At 37.9% G+C, this 22,860-nt stretch overlaps 1 protein-coding gene across 2 annotated transcripts in view; it reads left to right on the plus strand.

Annotated features, from left to right (window-relative positions):
* The window catches only part of LOC100728286 (protein kinase C-binding protein NELL1), a 755,088-nt gene that overhangs the window by 429,282 nt on the left and 302,946 nt on the right, over nucleotides 1–22,860 (plus strand). The window lies entirely within an intron of this gene.

Here is a 22,860-nt window from a genome sequence, read left to right on the forward strand (position 1 = left end):
GATTAGAATGGCCATTTTCATCTCTCCCTCATGGGGGCTGTAAGAGCAGGACACTGTCTGTCTTTACCATTATTTCATGTTCCTGAAACATTGTTTTTAGTCAAGGATTTGTCTGTTCTTTTTACGTATTGTATCTTGAAGGAAAACTAGTCAACCCAAAGGAGGACAGAGGGCCAGGAAGTTATGCTGATGTATTTATTTGCTCCTTTTTCTTCTTTGCTTCTTCCTCCTTATTCACCGAAAGGCTGAATCACAGATACCTTGTAGCAGACTTTCCTTATATCCGCTGGGACCCAAACTAGTTCTACAGGTGAATTCTGTAGTCCACCAACAAAGAATATGATCCAGAAGGTTTTTAAAACTGAGAGAACCTAGTCTCTTCTTATTATCCAGAGAATGTCTTTAAAAATGCATATTACCTATTTGTATCTCTATCTTTTTTTGGATCTCTATCTCTTTGTCTATCTGATTGATTGAACTCAGGGTCTCCAACATTCTAGGCAAGCACTCCTACATTAAACTGCATATACACCTTCCTGTGACAATCTTTTGTATATATATATATTGAAAATCTTGTTAAAGGGAAAAGATAACAGAAATGAATTCTTTTAAACTTCTTGCAGTTTCAACAAATATATCCTTTTATATTTCCAGAGCAATATTGCTTTTGCTGTTTCACTAGATATATTTTTTTATAGATTTCTAGTTTTTGTAATTTGAGCCCAGCAAGGTAAAGAAGGGGCGGGGGGAGGCTCCAGCAATTATTAAGCATCCACTCTATTGGGGGCTCTGAAAATTTCTCAAATTATGATTTTCTTGTATGAAGTACTCAGCAGAGTAAATACTAGACACTTTTGGGGGAGGTCAGTCAGCTGCAGTTGGTGATGGAGGATGAATTTCACAGAAATGAAGGAATAAATTGAAAAGCACAGTGGTAGAATAACACATTTTCAGAGGCTGTGTTTCCCTGTGATTCAGTCTTATCTTTCTTTGACATGATGAGGATGGACTGGAGGCTCAGAAGTGAGGAACTTACTGGTATCATATAGCTAGTTCATACTTGGGCTGTGGTTCAAGCTCAGTATCTCTAAAGGAATTATTACTCCTCTAACCAGTAGGCTGCCTTCAAATTTTTCCACCAGATCTCTTTATGCTGCATGTATTCAGTCTCCTTCCCCTCTACCTTCTTTGGTCTCTATTCATGGAATATTGAAGGACATTGGGACTTGACACCTCCCTGACATTTCTGCACATTATAGTGTAAAAATTATACATTAGTTTGTTTATATGCTTCCAACATGTAGTGGCACAAGGTAAATATTCTCATTCTGAAAGGTAGAAGTGCGAGAATGGATAAAAATTAAATCAAAACAAGACCAAAACCCAGCAGTGAAAACATTAAATGCTGTAGCTGTGTCCAACATCCATGACAATTTATGGTAATATGTGTGCTCCAGATGGTTTATGTCGACCTGAATATGGCTTTAGTGGTTGAGGACCACATGGCCTCTCTCTTGCACTGGCTCTACTCATTCCCATGGCTTATCTCAGAAGATTTTCCATGTTGTTGAAATCTCCACTCTCTTGTGGGATCCACTACCTTTGATGTCATTCTTACATTTTCATGCAGTAAAGCTTATGGGCTCCTGGAAGGAAGTATGGCTCTGTCACATAATTTTGTCTGGCATCTCAGACCTTCTAAAATCTATGTGGAAGCCTTCATGACCCCATAGCTCTTGCATTCTACATACCTGGAAAACCAGCTCAAGTAGATGATGCAAACGGAGGCTGTCAACTTGAACAGTAGCAGGCCCCTGAGATTATGGCTGCAGGAGCCTCTGAGTACCTGGATAGTTCTATTTAGGAATACTTGTTGCAGGAGGTCCTAAATAAGCAGATGTCCCAAGGGCACTCCTCAGATGAAAGTTTTATAGTTTTGTAGCCTTGAATCTGTGGTGGGGGGATCTTACTGATTTCTGAGGTGCTCTCAAGGCAACTTTCTTGTCTTTGCCCAAAGTACTTGACTTTTCTGAAATGCTCATATTTTCAACAGTCATTGTTCTTCTTTGCCCAAGCATTGTAAGCATTTCTTTCTTGGCAAAACTTCAGACTTTTCCAATCATTGAGCTCTGCCATTTGTTCCTGATTCATATTGTAGATTTGGCTAAAAGCATTCTGCTGTACTCATGTCACAGTCTGAATGTTAGGCTGCCTTCAAATTTTTCCACCAGATTAATTAGTCTACTACCATTAATGTCAGCGTCCTGCAGAGACTCAGGAATATAGACATGATTTCTGCCAGAGTATAATGCATATGTTCTTGGTATCCCAAAAAACAGTGGAGTGAGTCCTTGTCCCTAACTGAAAGTTCCTGAACCTGGTCTTTACTATCATTTCTATGTGTATTCTGGTCTTCTGAGCTGTGGTCAATATTACACATGGATCTCAGTTTATAGAACTCTAAAGCTTATCTAGCCTGAATCTTCAAAACTTTCCATACTCCTTCTGCAAACCAGTTCCAAAGGCTGCTGGTCCACCTGGGCCACAACAATGGCCCTACTCCCAGGATCCACTTTCTGTATTAGACAGATTTCCCTTCTCTGGGACAAAATGATATTGCAACTGTCTAGAAGAGGAGAGGTTGATTTTGGAAAACAGTTTAGGGGCTGTAGCCCCGTTGGCAGGCTCCAAGAGAGAAATGGCAGGTGAAAGGGAATCCTGGAAGACAGATGCCCACCCATGACATCAAGGAAGTGGGGAGATAAAAGAGGAGGTAGGCACAAGGACACTTCCTTGCAGGTCACATCTCCAATGGCTATCCCTTCTGACCACAGTGTTCCCACCTCTGAAAGTGAGACATTTGGGGGACATGGCATAGATAAACCTACCAATTTTCAGTCATCTACACATTTATATGGAGAATTCAATAAGAATGAAAGAATAGGTTGAAAGAATAGTAATAGTACTTTTTCAAATATCTGTATTTCCCTTTTAACTGTCCTTTATCTGTGGAAGCCGTAAGTCAGCTAAGCTCTGTAGCACCTGGATACAACACCACAATCACGGATAACCAGGAGGAAAACAGAATATTCCCTTTTGCCAGTCCTGGTCTCAAATTGTTTCTGTTTTTCTGAACCATTGACTTTGTTTCAGGAAGGAAAAGAACACTAAATTCATAGTGAGAATCCCCAACGGAGAAAGCAAAACATGATAAAGTAAAACATTAATGCAGCATTATTTTCTTGCCATGCTTTATTTTTTGATACATTTTTTGAGAGTTTCTCTAGCTAGTTTCAAAACCAAGAAAAATCACAAGCCTCTCTCTTCACAGTAGAGAAATAAAAGGGTTCAGAAAAAATAGCACTTTGGGAATGATTATGTGACCGTTATGTGACCGTTACATGAATCCAAAGTCAAATAAATGGCTTTGTTTCTGTCTTTTGTGCTAGTTGTGAGTAGGTCTATTGAATTAATTGTGTTACACAAAGTCATAAAGCATTGGAACACAGTTCAGCTATTCATTAACACTGTAGTTTAATGATGCATTTTCTAAATTATCCCAGTGGTACAAAGCTAACATTTATTGAATTTCTATTATTTGCCTAGAATGGAGCTAGACACCTTTTGCATACTTTCTCTGTAATCTTCGTGGTATCTCTGTGTAATGCATCTTATTGCTCACATCTTTGGGTGACAATACAGAGGCTCAGAGACATCGAATACACCTTCTAAAGTCACAGAGCTGTGAGTGACAGAGCTGAATGCAACCCTGAATCTTTTTACTTTCCACTACACCCTGAGATTGAGGATCCCAAAAATATAGAAGCAAGTCTACTAGTAAAACTTTCCCTGAGTATCTGGGCAAATGTTCATGGTCAACATGTCCAATATGGAAGATGACAATGCCCTCAGCTGTTTTTAGAGGTCCTATTATGTGCTAGTAACAATACCAAATATTTTACACAGTTTATTCTCATGAATATTATGTAACTATTCTTGAGCATTTACTTAGTCTTGATCCCAGTAAAATTAAGCAAGTTTTTCTACCTCGTATCCCTGGTCTGCATTTTACACACACTGAAATTAAAGCAGAGAGCTTGGTAAACTCTCACAGGTGGCAGGGGAGAGTTTCCATCCAGATCTTTCACCCTCGAAAAGTTTGCCTCTTCCCATCGAATCTTGTATCTAACTGAAATTCATTTTCTTTCCTCTCAGTCTCCCACAAAAATCCTGGAAAATTTTATTGTATAGTAATAAAATATATATGATTGTTGTAAAAATTTCAAGAGTTTACAATGAATAAAATAAATAGCATAAGTACCTCCTCTCTATTCTTTATTCAATTCTAAGTGCAGATCAGTGTTAATTGTTTAAGATACATTTTAAGACTTTCTTTGTATGCAGACTAATCACATATAATTATACTATATATTATAATTTTCTACCTTTAGTGTATCATACTGTATATCAAAGTAAAAGTGACTGGTTGAATTGCTCCTTTGTGCTTGTTTCTTATTGTGGCAGAGGAATTGCAAAGGATGAGAGCAAGTTTCTTTCCCAGTTCTTCCCACCCGCTTGTCTGCAACCACACTGCCATGTCCATGCTGCCTACCACCCTACTCAGGGCTTTGAATTAAGGGCCCTTCCACTTCTGGAATCACAAAGCACCTGCCCTTGGTGCAAAAGTTAATCCTCATTTCTAAGGAGGCCATCTCTCCTAGAGAGAGCTGGGATTCATGTTTTGGGAACTTGAAATGGTGTAAGCTGAAGTAGCTACACTCAGTAGAAAGATGATGAGACCTGTAGGTTCCTAAAGTGATATCACTCAAGACTGGGGACTGTCCAATGGAGGAGATTTAAATTTGAGGTCCACTTAGAGACTCAACTCCTTGTTCTTTGCAAGATGAGCAGGGCCTCTAGCCTCTAAGAAATTATTTTGACAAGAATAATAAACGTGTGTACTCCCAAGACCTTTTGTGTAAGACCCCAGAATCATAGTGAAATGCTGCTTGGTAAATGGAGCTAGGACTGAATGAGATTGGGGTGTTCATTCTGGCACATAGATAAGTTAGGGTTGTATTTATTTTGACTTAGAAAAATGGTGTTTGAGGTCCAGAACTGTGAGATTCTACAAATAATCTGTGTTCTTAAGAAAAGGACAGATTATCAGATATTACAATTAGAAAACTGTAAATTGTGCTGTAATCAATGCATTTATTTCATACACTACATACAATATTATTATCAAGTAAATGCTGTTTTCTAGTTTAGGACGTAGCACATAACTCTAGGATCCTAGAAAAATAACTAACATTCCTAATCTACTTTCTAGAAAAACATTCCATCTAAGAATGACCTCTGAGGAAACCTTACGACAGACAAAGAAATAAATGTACCAACTTGTATCAGAACTTTCTCTGAATAATCTTAACATCTTTACTTGCATATAATTTACATAGCATAGGTTTGCCCTTGTATACAATTTCATGTTTTTTGGTATAATTAAGATTTGTGAAACCATTTCATAATCTAATTTTTTAATATTTCCATCACCTCAAAGACAAACCTGGTGTTCATCATTGGTCATTCCACTAAGCTTTTTCCAAGATAACTTTTAATCTACTTTCTGTTTCTAGAATTTTTCCTATTCTGAATATTTTATGTGAATTGGATGATACAAGATGTGTTATTTTCTGCTGGTTTCTTTCAATTTACAATGATTTGTTTAAAAAATACTAGTCCATGATTGCAGTAGATAGAGTTTCCATTTCTCTTAGGGAGTAGTACATGTACTTAATGTGTCTTGATCCTTATATTTCCTTCCCTCACCCACACATGTCCCTCTGTTGCTAGGTCATTAGTTTTATGATTTTAGTTGATGTCGGTGACATATACTGATTACATTCATTGTGAGTATTTGGCATATGTACAGGACATATCTTAAATCCTTTTACATCCCCTTACCCTCTGACTTTCCTTTCATCTTTGGTCTCATGAAGCCTTTCCCACTTACCAAATTTAAAAAACAAACAAACAACAACAACAAAAAAAAAAAAACAAAAAACCTTCCTGCTACCATCAGAAATGTGGGTCGCTGGAGCAGAATATACTGACACAGAAACAACCCCAGACATGTTGAGTTATTCTATCTTTGCCAAAGGGGCTAAAATGTACCTTTGAGGAAGAAGCCTCTTTAGCAAATGGTGCCAGGAAAACTGGATATTTGTAGGCAGAAGATTAAAGCTGGGCCCTTATCTCTCACTATGTAATAAACTAAAATCAAAATGGCTCAAAGCCATAAATATTAACACAGAAACAGGAAGACAAAATAGGAAGAAAAAACTTGAGGTTATAGGAGTTAGGCAAGGACTTTCTGAACAGAACTCTAGTTGTGCAAGAAATGAGTAAGAGTCAACAGATGGGATCATATTAACCGATTCTTCACAGCAAAGCAGACCATCAGCATTTCAACACACAACTTATTGAATGGGAAAAAACTGCCGGGTGTTCCTCAGACAGAGAACTATTACCTAGGATATTCAAAGAACTGGAAAAACTTAGAAAATGCAAAACAAAAAGCCTAATCAAAAAAGCAGCAGTGAAATGAATAGATACTTCCAGAAAAGAAGTACAAGGGGTCAATAAGCATGAAAAACTGTTCCACGACTCTGGCCATCAGTCATCAAGAAATTAAAATGGCAAGGCTGAACTGAAAAAGGAACACTTCTATATTGTTGATGAGAATGTAAACTATCACAGTGATTACGGAAATCAGGATGGAGATTTCCCCAAAAAAACTGAAAATAGAAATTTTATTTGGACCCGATATTCTCCTTCTAGGGATCTTCCCAAAAGAAATAAGGACATTGCATTACTATGATATGTGTGCCCCCATGCTCATAGCAGCACGGATTGTAATAGCGAAGTCCTGGAAGCCGATAATTGCATAAAGAAAACATAGTGTCCATACCTAATGGGATACTACTCTGCTATAAAGAAGGATAAATTCAAGACATTTGTGTACATTCACCTGGACAGTATAATGTTAAGTGAAATCAATCAGGCTCTCAAGCTTAAATACTGTTGGCTTCTGCCATTTGAGTATCAAAGTAAAAAGAAGAAGAAGAAGAAAAAAAAAGACTGATGTGTGTTGGGCGCAGGTGCTCAACATACTATACCCCGCCCGGGACTAAGGACCACGCCAGCTTCCGCAATGCGCTACGTCCCTCTCCAAATTAGCCACCCCGTGCTCACTCCATTTTCGCCCTGTGCTGACTCTGTGGCAACCCCTGATTGACCACAGCTGGGTATATTAGCCAGAGCCCGTGTCTCATTCCAACCCTGCCTCCTCATGGCAGCCTGTGATTGGTCACGGCCGAATATATAAGCCAGAGCCCGCAACAATAAAGCGGCAGTTACCTGTTACCCACAAGAGCGTCCTCTGTCTCATTGGGGGGCTGTGCCGGTCAGATGTGATCTTGAAACTGATCTGTGACACACCCTGAAGCATCTCTCAGTACTTCCTTCTGTTTTCCTGATGAATAAGACTCTATTATACAACTATACCCCATTTTTAGTGTGTATACATCAGGTAGGTGAATATTGGTGGATGATGGGATTGTTTTTTTCTCTTGGCTCCTGTGAATAATGCTGCTATGAACCTTTATGTGCGCCATGTTGGAACTTAGGACGCTGGGAAGCCAAGTAAGCAGCTTCCCTCCCTGGTAATCGGTGGCAGTGTGGCAGACTGCAGCCCTTCCAGGGGGAGAACCAGCAGCAGCTCCTGAGATCCAGGCCATGCTGGAACTTAGGACACTGGGAAGCCAAGCGAGCACCTCCCCTCCCTGGTAATCGGTGGCAGTGTGGCAGAATCCAACCCTTCCAGGGGGAGAACCACCAGAAGCTCCTGAGATCCACACCATGTTGGAATCTAGGACCCTGGGAAGCAAAGCAAGCACCTCCCCTCCCTGGTAAGCAGTGGTGGCCTGGCAGAGAGCAGCCCCTCCAGGGGGAGAACCAGCAGCAACTCCTGAGATCTATACCATGTTGGAACTTGGGACGTTGTGAAACCAAACAACCAGCCTGCCTCCCCGCTAAGCAATAGTGAACCTACTGATGCATGGCCTAGAGTCAAATATCCCACTTCCCTTACCCTCATTCTCCCCCCCCCCCGCCCATTAGCAAATGGGAACCAGAAATCTGAGCGTCTCCTGGGAGGTTGAGCATAGCAAATAAGGGGGACTTCCTTCTACTATCTCTTTGAAGGCAGATATTTTTTATTACTCTTTTGCTCTTTTCTGATTAATGGTGCTGCTCTATTCAATATTCTGTTTTGAAAAGTTCTATAGTGTTCTATATTTCATCTCTATTTGATATACATAATGGAAAGAACAACTATAATAAAGATAACAAAATATACTGTGATACCTATTACTGTTATCCCGGTAACCTGCTGTGAAGTTCCGTACTAATTTCACTGTATGATCTTAGTTGGCTTAATTCTGTCTTGTTCTGTTGTATACTTTCAAAATAAAATTTTAAAAAATGAACCTTTATGTGGAGATACTTGTATGAGCATAAGTTTGGTATATTTTGGGTGTATAAAAAAGAATTACTGGGGCATGTGAAAGTCCTATCCTTAGTAGTTTGAAAAACTGACAAATTAGAAGTGCATTAAAGTTATGTTTATGATGACAAAGAAGGAAACCAAACCAGTGTGGCTGTTGGAGCAGAGCAGAATGAAACAAAACATTCAAGGGTGTCATGTGGGGGCAGGACCATGCTGGACATTGGAAGTTGTGTTAAAAATATTTGCTTCATTTTAAGAATATGGAAAACATTTTAAAACTAGGAAGGGTGAGAGAGATTTGAATACCCAAAAGACTGCTGTATGTGTGTTGCAGAGAATCAGTTGAAGGTGGAAGGCGGTTGACAGGGAAAGAAGCATTGTTGAGGAATAGCTGTGGCTTTGACACAGGATGGTTTCCTCCCAGAGCTCAAGGGCCTGCCCAGAGCCCAGCCATACTAGGCTGCATGCACCTGACAGGTTTCAAGCCTGCCCAGCACTTATCCAGGGACCCTCTCTGGAACCAGGAACATGGAAACTCAGCTGGCACCTGGTGTGAATCTGCTCCCCATTCAGAGCCCGGGAGACTGTGTTAAGATCATTGCTCTGAGAGCTCAAGGAGCCACCCAGAGCCCTGCCACTCTAGACTCACCTTGGGAGGTTTTTGCAGCCTGAGTAGATTACCCCTGTGACGTTCTTCAATCACGGGAATGGAGAGCAGGTGAAGTGAGTTTCAGGGCATTGGTCTTTGCCTGGGGAGAGCTTTAGCCCATCATCCACAGTGGGTAGGTGCCAGCTCAGCTATCTGGAACACTGAGGGTAGCACAGGAGGGCCTGAGGGCCTGACTGGACAACACTCAGCAACCTTCATTCAGGCCCAGGAGCCTAGGGCATAGGAGATGCTTTCCAATACATCCAGGGGAAATGTCAGAAAAACACTTGAAACAGAGTAATATAGGAAAATGACAAAATGAAAGACCAAAATACAATCTCAAATCACCCATTCTCAAAGCCTATCCCAAGAAACCCTAGGAGCCATGTACATAGAAACAATATATGCCATACACCTGAAATACCTAATAATATCAACTGAAATAAAGAAGCAACTCCAAGAAGTTTTAAAGGAATCCAAACTAGAAATACTCTACCAGGTAAAAGAAGAAATGATAAAAGTAATGAAAGAGATGCTGAACACATCTAAAGAAGACACAGTTAAAAAATTAGAGGAACAAAACAAAAAAATAAAATCTCTGGATGAACAATTAAAGAAACAAAGAGAATGCATGAGGCAGATTCAAAGAGATATACAGGAAATAGAAATTCCTTGAAAGTTGTCAAAACTGACTCAATGAAAGTGAAGATAGAATTTCAGACCTCGGAGACAAGATTGCAGCTAGTGAACAGGAAAGGAAAGATCTTTTTTAAAAAACAAGAAATCAGGAAATAAAAATTCAACAGCTGCATGATGATGCAAAGAAAAACAACATAATAATAGGGATAAATGAAAAAGAAGGGAACAGCACAAATGATATCAAAAGGTTATTCACAGGAGTCATATCTGAAAATTTCCCAAACGTGAGAATGGAAACTGATATTAGGATTAGCAAAGCATATAGAACTCCAAATAGTCATAACCAAAATAAAGCTACACCCAGGCATATAATAATCACCATCCCAGAAATCCAACATAAGAACAGAATATTAAAAGCTAAGAGAAACGACAGATCATCTATAAAGGAAAGGCTATCAGAATCACAGCAGACTTCTCAGCACAAACAATGAAGTCAAGAAGAGCATGGAGTGAAGTATTTCAGATCCTAAGGGAAAATGATTTCCAGCTTAGACTGATGTACCCTGAAAAACTGTCCTTCAAAATGGATGGAGAAATAAGATACTTCCATGACAAATAACAGCTGAAGAATCACCAAGCCAACCATGCAAATACTGAAAGACAGTTTAGATACACTTAGGAAGAAAACACTAAGCAAACACTATACAGAACAAAAAGATAAAGTTGCAACAGCAGAAAGATAACATATCAACAATAAGCCAACATATAACTGTTATAACCATTACTGTAAATGGATTCAATGCACCAATTAAAAGAAACAGACTGGCAGAATGGATCAAGAAACAAAATCCAACCATATGCTGTCTACAAGAAATTCATCTAACCCAAAGGGATACTCACAGACTGAAAGTCAAAGGATGGAAAACAATACTTCATGCAACAGGAACTCAAAAAAAAAGGGGGGTAGCTATTCTGTTTGCAGACAATGTGAACTTCAAATCAATAATGATCAGAAGAAATAAAGAAGATCATTACATACTGATTAGGGGAAAATTTCAAGAGGAAGAGATAACTATCTTAAATATATGTATATCACCAAATTGCAGAGCACCCAGTTATACAAAACAAGTATTAATGGAAATGAAAAATCAAATAAGCAGTAACAAAATTATAATAGGAGACTTTAACACACCATTGACACCAAGGGACAGATCAACCAAACAGAAAATCAGCAAAGAAATAACGGAACTGAATCACACCTGTGAACAAATGGACTTGATAGACATATACAGAGTGTTCCACCCAGCAACATCAGAATACACATTCTTCTCAACAGTACATGGGTCATTCTCTGAAACAGACCATATCTTAGCAAAAGAGTTGAAATTAACCCTTGCATGCTATCATACAATAATGCTATCAAATTAGAAATTAATGATAAAAGACACTGCAAAAATCCCACAAACACAAGGAAACTCAATAACACACTCTTGAGTAATCAGTGGGTCACAGGGGAAATTAAAGAGGAAATTAAATAATACCTACAAGCAAATGAAAATATAAATACAACTTACCACAATCTCTGGGATGCATTGAAAGCTGTCCTCAGAGAAAAATTTAATGCACGGAGTTCCCATATCATGAAAACAGAACAAATACAAATAAACAACCTGATGTTACACCTCAAACATCTAGAAAAAAAAAAAGAACAAGGCAAGCCCAAAGCCAAAAGAGAAGAGGAAATTATAAAAATTGGAGCAGAAATTAATGCAACAGAGACTAAGAAAACAATCCAAAGAATCAATGAATCAAAGTGTTGGTTCTTTGAATGAATAAATAAAATCGATAAGCCCCTGGATAACCTTATTTTAAAAAAAGAGGGAAGAAAAGCTCAAATTCATGCAATAAGGAATGAAAAAGTTGAAATTACTACAGTCTCTGTAGAAATACAGAAGATCATCAACGCCTATTTCGAAAACCTCTACTCTCAAAGGTTTGATAACACAGAAGAAACAGATTCCTAGAAACATATGAAGTACCAAAGCTAGGTCGAGAAGATGTAAAACTGCTGAATAACCCAATTTCTATTAATGAAATTGAAAACATAATTAAGTCCTTACCTAAGCAGAAGGGCCCAGTCCCAGACTGATTCACTGCAGAATTCTACAAGAAGTACAAAGAAGACCCAATGCCAACACTCCTCAAACTCTTCAATGAAATTGAAAGGGACGCAATCATTCCTAAGTCATTCCTGGAAGCAAATATTGCTCTAGTAACAAAACTGGAGAAAGACCCAACTCTAAAAGAGAACTAACGACCAATCTCCCTAATGAACACAGGTGCAAAAATCTTCAATAAAATATTAGCAAATAGAATGCAGCAAATAATCTAGAAGATTATACACCATGATCAAGTGGGATTCATCCCAGGTGTACAGGGATGGTTCAACATACGTATATCAATTAATGTAATTCACCATATTAATAAAACCAAAAGTAAGAATCACATGATCATTTCTATAGATGCAGAAAAAGCTTTTGATAAGGTCCAACATTCATTTATAATGAGAAACTTACAGAAAATTGGAATAGATGGTCTTTACCTCAACATTATAAAGATCATCTATGACAAACCAACATCTAGTATCATACTAACTGGCCAAAAATTGAAGGCCTTTACTTTAAAATCAGGCACAAACCAAGGATGTCCCTTATCACTGCTCCTATTTAATATAGTACTGGAAGTACTAGCCAGAGCAATTAGACAAGAGAGAGAAATAACAGGGGTAAAGATAGGAAAAGAAGTTAAATTATCATTATTTGTGGATGACATGATAATCTACATAGAAGACCCCCAAAACTCCATTGAAAGACATAATAAATTCAGCAAGGTAGCTGGACACAAAATCAATAGCATTCCTATACACTAATAACAAGATCACAGAGAGTGAAATAAGAGAAGCCACACTCTTCACACTAGAAACCAAAAAAATGAAATATTTAGGAATTACTCTCACGAAAGAAGTGAAAGACCTATACAATGAAAATTATAATACACTGAAAAAAGAAATTAAAGAGGATCTCAGAAAGTGGAAAGAATAGCTCGTGAATAGGAAGTATAAATATTGTGAAAATGGCCATTCTCCCAAAACAACTATGCAGATTCAATGTAATCCCAATAAAAATACCATCAACATACCTGATAGATCTAGACAAATTCCTCCTAAAATTCATCTGGAGTGAGAAGAGACGTAGCATAGCAATGACAGTTCTAAGCAGTGAAGGCAAGGCAGGAGGCATCACAATCCTTGATTTGAAGTTATACTACATAGCACCCATAGTAAAATCAACATGGTACTGGAACCAAAACAGAGCTGAAGATCAATGGAATAGATCAGAAGATTCAACCACAACTAAAAATGCACACAACCACCTTATCTTTGATAAAGGGGCCAGGCATGTTCACTGGAAGAAGAGTCTCTTTAATAAACGGTGTTGAAAAAACTCGCTCTCCATATGCCAAAAACTAAAATTAGACCCATGTACTAAATTAAAATCTAAATGGATCAAAAATCTGAATGTTAAAACAGAGACATTAAATCTATTGGAAGACAAATTGGGTAAAAACCTTTAAGACATAGAGGTAGGTAGAGAATTCATGAACAGGACTCAAACCTCGTGGGAAATACTACCCAGAATTGATAACTGATGTTATTAAAATTTTCTGCATGTCAAAAGTGTTGTACTCTACTCAAAAAACAGGGCCCCATGATGAAAAACGGGGCAAGACCCCAAGATGACAAACGGGGCAAGACGTCTTTTTAAAAGAAGTGCTTTTATTTTAGCTGGCCCAGCGACACAGTGCAGATGGAATTTGCAAAGCTGTGCAACTGAGTTAGAGTTTTGACTGATTTTTATAGTTCATTTATGATTAGCTCATTGATCATTAAGTACATAGTGATGAGAAACAGAAATAAGGTGGGCCTTTGTTCCCCTTTGCTTGAGGTAAGAGGCATTTCACAGTGGGTGGTTAGCCAATTCATAGCCCTTGGTCTGCCAATTCCAGGAACATTTGTCTCTCGTGAAGGGAACAATGGTTGACACAGCATCATTTGTCTCTTACAAGGGGAACAAAAGTTGACATTGCACACAGGTCACTAAGGTGGGGGGGATGACGCATTACAGAACAGCAGAATGACGCGGTCAGTTAATTTATAACTGTGGTTACTAGGGTAATGAGCTCAGTACAGAATGACAATATTACTAATAACTATCTTTTTAAGTAACTATTTTTGTTAATTATCTTTTGATCAATTATTTTAATTTTTAGCATCTTAGTATAACAAAAGGAAATCTCCAGCCTAGTGAAAATAAAACCCACAAACTGGGAAAAATCTTAGTGAAGTGTCCCTCAGACAAAGGACTTCTGTCTAAAACATATAAAGAATTAAAAAAACAGACCTCCAAAATTCAAAGATCCAATCCAAAAATGAGCATCTGAGATGAATACAGACTTCTCAGATGAAGAAATACAAATAGCAAATAGATACACGAAAAAATGTTCATCATTACTCATTAGAGAAATGCAAATTATTATATGTGATAATATAAACAAAAACTTTTATAGACAAGGAGGTAATACAGCAACCATTGTTCGTTTTCTGTTAGTTGGTTCTAAATACCCTGTAATTCTGTCATTCTCTTGAATGGTTTTACATTGTCTTGATATCTTTGCTGCTACAGTATACAAAGCTATACTCAAATATTTCAAGGAAAGAGACACTATGGTAACTACTTTTATGTCAGAATATCTTGTGGTGAAACACTATGTTGCTTAAATTGTTATGTTCTGACCTGTGCTGTTTGGTTGTTACGTCCTTTTTTATCTCAATCTCCTTTTCTTATTTTTTATTTTTTTATCTTTATCTTTTTAAGTATGGGAAAAAATAAATAAAAAATAGCAGTATATATTATGGTAACCCACTTTGATTTCCTATTAACTTGATTTGAAACCCTGTAAGGCTCTCGCCCTCTTGTTTTGACTTACTTTATTCTGTTTTGCTTGATAGTACCAAGTTTGAGAGTATAGGCAACAAATTTGAAGACAGTAAGATACACTGTGATGCCCATTCTGGTTTGACTATTATCTTCTTTTGAAGTCATGTAATGTCTCCAATGATTTGGTTTTATTGGTTTTGTTCTGTACTGTTTTGCTCAATTTTATTATAACTGATGATATAGGCAATTCTTTTTAAGATAGCAAGAGGCATTATGGTAACCATTGTTGATCACTTTGTATTCTGTTTTTACATTATATGCTATGTCCATCCTTTTGATTTGACTGACTCTGTTTTGTTATGTCACATTTGGTTTTATTCTCTTCAAAAAAAAGCAATAAGAACTGTGGGAGTAATAAAACCCAAAATGTGTAATTATCATTGAATAAAAGAGAGAAAAATAAAGTATTCTAAAGGATATAACTGCATGTATATTTAAGTGTATAAGATAGATAACCATATTGCTGAGTTTTGTTGGATCATTGAACAGAACTGTTTGCAGTCTCACTGTTTAAATATCCACTTGATATGCTTTAATTTTGTAATTTGAACAACTATTTCTAAGATGACCATATGTAATCTATTAACTAGTGATGTCCTACCATTTTTTTTTTGAAATTTTGTATTACTTGTACCTGTTTTCTGTTTTTTTTTTTTCCTTTTTCTCCTTAAATAAAATTAAAAAAAAAAATAAGTGACAGAGGATGGCACTGTGGACAGGAGTCAGGACAATGGAAATGGAGATGTTGGAATACTGCAGAAAAAAGTCTGCAGAACTTGGCAATGGATTCATTAAAGAGGACTGAGGGAAGAGGAGGTGTCAGGATGACTAATAAATGCCTGGTCCTGTTTTCTCCTGCAGTGATTCCACAGTGGCTGACTTGGTTTGGGTTTACCATTCTCTAACTTCAGGCAATTCATGCTGACTAGAAAAGGAGGAGAGAAGGAAAACAACTGGTTTTCATTTTAAGTATAGTGAATGTTTTTGTGTAAAGCTGAGGTGGATTAGTAGTTTTCCCTCTATGAGGTTTTCCACTTAAAAAATCCATGATTTTCTACGTTTAAAAATCCCAGACCTAAGACAAGTGCACCGTCAGTCCATTTTTCACCACGGAGACACTGCACTTTACAACTACAGTTTAAAGAGAGGCTTAGTTTGGCTGATGGTTTCAGAGGATTCAGTCCATGTTCAGCTGTTCCAAGGTAGAAACAGAAGGAGAAAATGGTCTTTCTGGAGCCTAGAAGCAGAATGAGAATGGAGTGCATGTATTAATATAATAAGATGTCTTCAACTCCTTCAGGAAGGAACCTAGATAAGGAATATCTGGGGCAATAACATGTGTTTTCCCACTAATTTTGAGGAATCATCGTACTGGTTTCCACAGTGGTTATGCTAGTTTACATTCTTACAACAATGTAGAAGGGTTCATTTTTCTCTGCAGCCTCACCAGCAATTGTTGTTATGTAAATTTCTGACAGCTAACTATTTGTTTTGGGTAAAAAAGAATCTCAGTGTTGTATTCATTTGCATTTCTCTAACAGCCAAAAATTTGTACTTCTACATCTGAGAAGTGTCTATTCATTTCAGTTGCTCATTTAATTAATTAATTTTGTCTTTTTGAGACTGGGTCTCACTGTGGAATTCAGGCTGGACTTGAGCTCATTTTGTAGCCCAGGCTGGTCTTGAACTTGCAAGGTCTTCCTGCCTCAGCCCCCACCCCCATTGCTGGGATTACAGGCTTTTACCACCACACCTGGCTTAGTTGCTCATTTTTAATTGAGTCTTTTATTCTTGGTTAGGTCTAAATTTTTTTGAGTTTTTTTTTTTTTTTAGATTCTGCATATTAGTCTTCTGTATGAGAAACAGCTATCAAAATATTTTTTCTTATTCTGTATGTTGTCTCTTTACTCTGTTCCTTGTTTTCTTTGCTGGGTAGGAACCTTTAATCTGATGTGATTCCATTTATTCATTCTTGGTGTTACTATGCTAAGTGGAATAAATCAGACGCACAAGTTTACAAGTGGCATGATTTCTCTTCTATGAGAAAGCAAAATATAAAGAGCAAATCACAGATAGATAATTAAAAATAAGGCAATCAATCTTTCACAAAAGAGAAGGGAACCAAGAAATGGAAGGAAAGATAGTGGATCAAAGAGGAAGGAAAGAAAGGGTTTTCTTCAAAAAGAAGAAAGATGGATTATGTGTACCCCTCCCCCCAGCTTCGATGGAATCATTATATACTGCAAACATGTGCTAATAAAAAAGTGAACACTGAAAAAATAAATGAGGAGAGGAGCTAGGTACAAGAATATGCTCTTCCAGATCGGATGATCACTTGTGCACCCTTTCAGCCAAGTGTCAGCTCTCAGCAGCACCTCCAGGTAAGAACTCTCATTGTAATGATCAGATTCAGTCACCTTCCAAACTCCATACCTCCAAACGCGTGATACTTTTGGAGCCTATTTTAGGCACAAACAATAACACTCAGGAAGACTCTGAAAGGTGAAAAGACGATGAACTGAATAGGACCTTCGGAATTTAAGGAACAAGAAGTTGTTACACCCTGACTCTTCTTTTGGCCTCCACTATATCCTGGATGGTGGGCTGAGTAAACTCACCTTGTTCGCTGCCCTGGGATAGGCAGAACAAGCTCCTGGAAAAACCAACTCCCACTCATTAAAGAACCAGGAAGAGAAAGGCCTAATACAATTCTCTGAACACCTCTGCCCTCTGGGTAAGGCAGTTATCAAACTGTTGGAGAGCAGCAGGCAGGTCTTAGGTTCTGCTGCTGTGGTGATGTTCCTTGGGTCAAGCAGGGAACTGGGGTTCCACCACACAGCATGGACACTTAGTAGAGTGTTTCAGAACGAGGCTAAAGGGCCCTGCGCATTCTCCCCTGTCCACTTAGTGGACTTAGCCCAGCAGGAAGCTGAGCTTCTGCCCCACCCAGCACTGCAAAAGTGATGTGAGGTGGACTGAAGTGATCTTATGCTGTTATTTAATTAAGCTTATTGGTGCAGTTTAGGTACGCACAATAATCACCTTCATCACAGGGAATTTGTTCTTGCACATGGTTAGTGTACTTCTGAGTGCACTTCCCCTAAGACTGGCAACCAGGCTGTGAGATTTCCCTCACAACACCTTTACAGCGTTGCACTGGAAGACTTAGCTAGTACAATAGGAGAACCCAGGAAAGGAGAAAGCGTACAAATTGGGAAGCAAGAAGTATTTTCTCCTCATTGCTGACTTGATTTTCTGTGTGGAAAATCCCAATTAATTTACAAAAATATCGCATAAATTCAGTCAGGTTGTTGCAAACTACAAATTCAAAACACAAATACCAGTTATGGAGCAACCAATCTCTATGCTATCAACCAGTGTGTAAAAACTAAACTTAAATCTGCCTTAGCACATACAATGAAATAGTTCTGAAACAAGCAAAAATATGGAAAGGATCTCTATGTTGCAAATTGCAAAACACTTAAAAAGGAAATCAAAAAATACACAATAGAAAGACATACTGTGTTCAAGGTCTGTAAAACTCCACATGATAGGATATTGATTCTCCACATGTTGAACTAGTAGTGCAACACAAATTGTGTCAAAATATCAATAGACAATCTAAAATTTATGTAGAAAAGCAGAGAATCTAGAATAGCTAAAACAATTTTTAAGAAGAAGGATTAGCATGAGAATTACTCTAGCTGATAGTAATTCTGTCTACATGAATATGTTAATTTAGACAGGGTTATATTGGCAGAGAAATAAACAATAGATCAAAGGAACAAAATGTAAGAACTAGAAAAATACTAATAAAAATATAACTAATTGGTTTTGACAAAGGTATAAAAACAATTCAGTTGGAAAATACCCTTTAAAGCAAATAGCACTGAAATAATTGGACATGAATATAAACAAAAATAAGCAATTCTCCTCCTCCTTACTGTGTACACACAGACATCAACCTAAATCTCATACTTGGTATGAAAACTAGGTCAAAATGAATTATGAGTTTAAAGTCAATCAGTGAAACTTTACAGCTGTTTTAAAGAAGTCAAAGAAAAGCCCTTTGCAGCCTAGGATAGATGAAGTGTTCTTCCAGGTGACATTAAAGACAAGATCCTTTAAATTTAAGATAAAAAGTTCTTTGGATTTCATCATTTTTACAAGAACGCAGAATTTTCTCATCAGTTGTCACCACTTTCTGCCTATTATTTCTGGCTAGTGGTAATTCAGCAGTAGTGGTAGCAGTAGTAGCATCACTCATAATCCTACTCCTAGCACTTCTAGAGTGATAACATCAATGAGGATCAAATAACCTTTTCAGGACTCACTAATTACAATGTTCCATGAGTGCTTTTTCTATGTTAACTAATTTAATTGTAATGATAGTCTAAGGAATTCAGTTCTATTATCTGCATTTTAGAATTAGTACACTTAAGACATAGGAAAATAAGCAACTTACTTCTATGCACAGAGCTAGCAGTTGTCAAATCCAGAATCTTCTAAAGCTAAAATGGTTTATTCTGGAGTCTATGTTCTTAATCTCTCTGTCATGCTCCAGCTCACAAATGCTAGTGTTTTGCTTTTTGTGCACAAGCTGGAAAGAAATTTGATGTTTTTAGGAGAATATCCATTCTTTGTCTTGCAAACTTAGGTGAGACTAAAGATAATGAACAATGACATTTTGTAATAATGGTCCTTTGACAGTAGTTCCTGTCTTTTTTAGGAAGTATGTAAGAGACCTCCGTGAGAATACGGGGTTGAGAAAAAAAAGACAGATCTGATTTGAACAGGAAGAACTTGCATCCCCATGTTTTGATTTAGTTTGAGCCACAGGTAGCTTCTTGTATGCTCAGTGATGCCTCAACTGCTGTCCAGATTGTCACATCTGAGCTCCCTGCTTACCAGTTTTGTGACACTTGGTACATTGTTTAATGCCCTTTTGTTTTACCTTCTCACTGTAAAATGAACAGACTTACCTCATATTGTTTTTGGAGAATTAAATTATAGAGGCATGATTGAATAACATGATAAATTTTTAAATTTAAAAATTATACAGACACACTGCTGTTAATCTCCCTCACTTCAGACGTACTTACCCATCCTTTGGACTTTCTGAAGTGGTTCTGACAGTCCTAAGTGAGTGATTTCAGTTGCATTGATATAGATACCTTGATGTCTTAACTCAATGGAAGTTTACCTTTCATGGTCTTTTTGAGTTTGAGAAAGAGTCACAAGCTGTATGATACCTGATCTAATAAATAAGGTAGATGAGGACACACCATGATGTTTTTATTTGGCCAAAATTGCTGTAAACATTGATCAGTGTGGTGTGATAAAAATTATAATAAATATTTTAAGTTAAAAATTTATTACAGTAAAAGACACATTCCCTTTCATGCCTTAAAAAAACTCATTCATGCTAGCTTTTAACACACGTATCCTATCATCCTTGGCAATATACCTTTTATTGTAATGTTTTTTTATAATTATACCTTGACTGTATTTTTCCATAATCTTGTATAAGGAACAGTTCAGGACTTGGCACTAAGTTCAATACCATTTTATGAAATGAGAGTTGTAAGAAATACACCACATTTTTTCTCTGCAAAGCTGCTTGATTAAGGCATTTGTGATAAAGTTTGAAAATATCACAGTATCAACATGACTGCCTCAAAGGAAGTAATACGTTGAGTCTTGTAAATTACTAAGGGGAGTGAAATTTCTGTAGTCCACCAAACAAGGCAGAAAGCATCATGGTAAGAGTATAGGTTTAAAGTGTTTGAAACCCCGGGACAGTTCATTGGAAGCAAGTTAATTTGGGGATGGGGAAACAACTGGAAATAAATAGAGAGGTGGCAATAAAATCAAGCATTTTCAGGAGGGGGGTGGAGCCATGGAAGGGGTTACTTCAAGAACAGTGGGAGTGAAGACCAGGCAGCAAAAAAGAGTCAGACTTTTGGAATGTTGCATAAAACAGTAATCTCTCCGCGGCCTGTTCTCTGGCTTGGACTGCTCTTTGAGGAAAATTCTAAGTCAACCATGACCTTTCTAGAACATCCAGTTGAAAAACCCCTGCAGCAAGACCTTTCTTTTCTCACCATTAGAGCTAAGGTCTTCCCTCTAATAGATTCTCATTTCTGGTTATCTTTATTCCTCTTATCTCGTGAGATCACATATGTTGGTTTGCCTAGGACATTCTGAATTTATGTCTGTTATCCATATCTTTACTAACAGTTCATCTTTTCACCTTAAAAATGTCCTGTGTGCATCATAAGATGTGAAGTCATCCACTTAAAGCTCTTATCATTTCTTTCCTGTGTGCCTGTCAGCTGCATGTTATAAATATTAAAGTGTCTAGAGGAACAGGAATCACATCTTCCTATTCCCAGTATAGACTGGAATAATTATGAAATGAATGTAAGCTAGGAGACTGAAAACCTTGCAGGTTACTTCCTTATTTTCTTTCTTTTTTCCTTATACAACCTGCTGTTCTGTCTGCATGTATTTGGTATATGATAGGCCTGTGCATTGGATTTGACCTCTACAGCTTTCTGTTTTTGGCCCAGTCTAGTAGTGTGTCCTCATAAATCTTCTCTTCTCTCTGCTTTCAAACATGTTCACCTTTTCCACTGACAGTTTGGGTTGGTATTAAGGCCTGAAGAAAAATTTCTTTATAAATCTAAGGTATTAAATCAAGCAAGATGCACGAGTGCGCTTTATCCCCATTGCCTGTGGGTGACTAAAGCGGCTCTATTCTGCATCATAAGATGGAACCATGATGGAACCTTTTCTGTTATGAGGTCCTTGTTAGGAGCTGTAAAATAAAAATTAGTGAAGACAGATAAAGTTTCAGTTGAGTGGTACATTGATTTAGCAATTCACTAACCACCAACTATATTGAAATTTTATTTTTGTTCCTACTTATGTTATTTCTTTGAAATTTTTAGGTTGGATTTTCACTCTTGATTTATAATCTTTTATGGTTTCAATAGCCTTGTCTTTCTTCTTAAATTTGTTATGGAGTTACATTAGCAGGTGTTAACATAAATAAGGGGCATAAACTTTCCCCTCTTGTAATTTACAGAGTAGTCATCTGGATAACTTTATAAACTTCCTAATCATGGGAGGAAAGGATCGTTACTTCTGAGGTCTTGGTCTCTAGCCCAATTGAGGCCATCTTTGTAGTGTGGCTCTATTTCCTTCCATGTCTAACAGACTGCTGTCTGATTATGCAAAATAAAAACACTGCACAGAGGCAAAGACCAGGGATGGAATTCAGAACTCTATGAAATGGGGCATGTGGAGCATTGCCTGGTGGAGCCCCTTAAGTAGAGTTCTGAGAGTAACTCCCTTTCCTCAGCAGAGTGCTGGGCTCACCAGTGTCCCCTGTGACCAGTGCTCCCCTCTGCAAATCCTGCTTGGTAAGTTCTCCTTTGCTAGGCTCCTTTACCTCTCTCTTCCTCCTTAGCCTTACTCTCTTTGCTCTAAAAGAGCCGTGCTATCCAGTGTAGGTTATTAGAGTAAGGGTTCCCAGTGGGCCACACTGCTGGCGTTTGGACTGGTTAATTCTTCGTTGTGTTCTACTGTGTGTTGTACGTTACAGAACAGCACCCCTCATCTCTGGTAGCTGATTTCAGTCCTGTCCCCAATCGCGGCAGCCTAAAGTGCCTTCAGAAACTATCAAATGATTCCTGGAAGAGGGACTGCAAAATTCCCACCATTAGAGCAGCTGCCTTGAGTCTTTGTGTAAGGCTTCTAAGGAGACAGAAGCAGTGGCCGCACAGCAGTGCTCAGCCACTGTGTGACTGTGACCATTAGTCCTGGTAGGAAGCTTCACAGGACTAAGGCCCAGCAGATCCCGTGGTGTGACTGGGTGGGTCTAAGCTGGGCTACTGCGTGGTTCCTGGCTCCTCTCTCTCTGATTCCATTCCCTTCTCTGC

Source organism: Cavia porcellus, unplaced genomic scaffold (genome assembly GCF_034190915.1).
Source record: "Cavia porcellus strain 051 isolate PalLab524CR breed Dunkin Hartley unplaced genomic scaffold, mCavPor4.1 scaffold_9, whole genome shotgun sequence".
Taxonomy (NCBI): Eukaryota; Metazoa; Chordata; class Mammalia; order Rodentia; family Caviidae; genus Cavia; species Cavia porcellus.